Below are 3,269 nucleotides of genomic sequence, written 5' to 3'. Positions count from 1 at the left end.
CAAACAGTCCATCAGATAGCTCCGAGTAGCTGATGAGAGGAGGTAAGGGAGGAGCCAGGATATGCCTGAATTTTTTTGCTGTGGGAAAAAACAAAACAAAACAAAAACATGTCCTGGAACATCCAAAGATTACTGCTAATCACAAAGAACAGACATCTCAAGTTAATGATTTTAGTGCTTTTCTATGTATGAAAAGAATCTGGGGTCACTGAAATTTTCCCTTAGATATGCATCTTAACTATCTAGGTGTATACAAAGCCCAGAATGCTCCCTAGTTTTCTCCATCCTGAATTCCCCTCAGGGGGCACTGCCCATGGGCGACTGTAGTGGCTAATGGCTTGATCTTTGTAAAACTGAAATGGCAGGCAACATTTTTTTCTTTTCTTTTTTTAAGATTTTTTTTTAAATTAATTTATTTATTTTGGCTGTGCTGGGTCTTCGTTGCCACATGCAGGATCTTTTTAGTTGCGGCATGTGGACTTCTTAGTTGCATGCATGCGGGATCTAGTTCCCTGACCAACAATCAAACCCTGGCCCCCTGCATTGGAAGCGCGGAGCCTTACCCACTGGACCACCTGGGAAGTCCCAACATATTTTTTCTTTATGCCCCCTTTTGAAAGTCACTTCCAGTAGGCTATTAGGCAAATGCCTTATTTTAGAGTCCGTTTCATCAGAGATGCCTGCTGGGTACAGACAGGCTTGGAAGTTCCCGTTTGTGTAGTCACAGTCCCTGCAGGTGGGTGCCACGGTGGCATGACTCCTTTTTAGAAGAAAAGGAGAGGAAATGTTACAGCACTGTTCTTGTGGGAAGGATGTGGACTCTGGTGTAAAGAGGCAAACTGTGACTTCATTGGAGAGTGTTGGAGGAAGTATAAGATATATTATATTTATACATATAGCATATATAGATACTATATATATTATATATAGTATCTATATATACAATTTTTATGCTAAAGAATTTTTAAGCCTTTTTAATTCAAAGAAAAGCCACTATAAAGGGACAACCCTTAACTTCAAAATACTAGGACTCCACTAGGGACCACAGTCCCTTTAGAAGGGGATTGTAAACTGGGATAACATCTTTTTGTATCAGCAAACTTCTTGTTATAAGTGTTTTTTAAAGGCAGGGCAATTCTACTGAATAACTTACCAGTGGGTAGTTAAAAGGAAAATCCATTGTCAACGTTGCATTTATTAAGAACATCTACCATGTACAAGGGCCCTGTGCTTCAAAGGGGCCAGAAGAAACCCTGAGCCCCACTAGGTACCAAGGTTGATTTATACGTTATCTCACTGAATGCTCAGCACTCTGTGTACTGTCATCTCCCTATCAAAATGAGGACATGGGTTCAGAGAGGTTTAAGTTACTTCCCTGAGGTCACCCATAGAATATGTAGTAGGTCCTAGATTTGTATTCAATCTTTCAGTCTCCTAAACCTTTATTCTCACCACACCACTACACTGCTAAGACATGACTAACCACTGCTACACTTCAGTAGCTCTCCTAATTTGGACCAGTTTCTGTAAACAGTTTCACATCTGTAATAACCTACAACTAGTTTCGCAAAGTAGAGAAGAGATACATGTACATAAATAACTGTAATTGGTGATGCATATATTATTGATAGACATAAAAGTATCATTTAAAAAATAAACCGTAGGTAAGTTCTTATAAAACACTATAGAGGGAGAAATAGTTGTAAAAGGCAGCTCCAAGTATCTCAGATTTGAATGTGCACATGAAATGCCAGGGGATGGTATTGAAACGGACTCTGATTCAGTGGGTCTGGAATGGGACTTGAGGTCTTGCATTTCTAACTAGAAGATGTTGCCGCTACTGCTGGTCCACTCACCACTCTTTAAATAGCAAGGCTCTAGGAAAGATTTCACCTGCATGTTTGAGGGAACTGGGGATGGGGAAGAGGGGAGGAGTATGAAACTTAAGGATAGTTGAAGTCAGATCTTTGAAATTTGTGAATATCACACATGCTAAGATATGAATTATAGTTTCTAGGCACAAAATCTAACAATTCTAAATTAGTAAATTAATTCACAATAGGTATTATGTTTTTCACTTTCAAAAAATCATTTGTTTATGGCAAAGATCCTGGCTCATTTCTCACTGGGTGGTAATAGTCATTGTTTTGTGCTGTGCTTTGTTCCTTTCAAATGTCTATGTTCTGTTCTGTATATGACAGTACAAAGAGTTCTGTACCCTGATTCACATTTATAATGACCAATAACCAAACAACAGAAGAATCTTTTGCTCAATAATGTACTCTAACATGGAAGTTTAAACTTACACACCTTTTTCTTGAATTTCTCTAGCAGGTTGCCTTCATATAAAACTTTCACTGATTTACGATGTTAAAGGGGATTTTTTAAAGTAGTCTAGAAAACATGAGACAGGCTAATAGTAAAAATGCAACAAGTTTCTGGGATAGGCAGACAAGAACAATATTCACAGTGAAGTTTATGTGGAGGAAAAAAATGCTACCCTTTTCTGTGAGACTGAATGTGCCTAGGAGGGGCACAGCACATCATGCACTTTTCACAAGGCTGTGCAAGTACCAATAAAACAATCCTTGTGGGATCGAATATGCATTTGGTATGCAGTTTAATTTTCATAGGTGTATAGAATACTCCTTCAACTTTGTCCTTTAACACTAAAGGAAAAGAGAAAACTTACACTAAAAAACCTGATCTTCTCCAGAACTAAAAGCAGTATCAAATAACAGTTGTCCTTCATAGCCAAATACAAGAGTGTTAGCTGGTGATGTTTTTTTCTTTCTTATTCTTTCCTTTAAGATATTTTAAAATGCAATGATTACTGGATATACAGCAATCATCCTCTCTCAAGGACAGCCCCTGAGAATGGTCCAGGCCAGGGTTGGTGAGTTGTCTGAGGTCAGTTCAGGCATGGTTTCCACTGATGACACAGTCAGCACAGTCAGAATAACTGGAAGCAAGAGTAGAGAAGGGTATGGAAAACACATTCTAAAGCTATGGCAAAAATAAACAGGACAAGAATCCAACAGTTTCCCTCATCAAAGTTAGGTTTAAAAAAAAAAATAAGCCCAGCCTAAAGCTGCAAAGACATTAAATATTGCTTTAAAATATAAACACAGTTCTTGATGAATTACAGCCATCAATTTGCTCAAAATAATAGTCTTCAAACATACTACATCTGATCTTAAAATATCCATTTTGTCTCCCAACTCAGCTACACATTATAGTTCCCTCCAGGGCATAGATTAGCCTAATAG

This window comes from Lagenorhynchus albirostris, chromosome 2 (assembly GCF_949774975.1).
Source record: "Lagenorhynchus albirostris chromosome 2, mLagAlb1.1, whole genome shotgun sequence".
NCBI lineage: Eukaryota > Metazoa > Chordata > Mammalia > Artiodactyla > Delphinidae > Lagenorhynchus > Lagenorhynchus albirostris.
The sequence above is the reverse complement of the archived record's forward strand: the minus strand, read 5'-3'. Positions refer to the sequence as shown.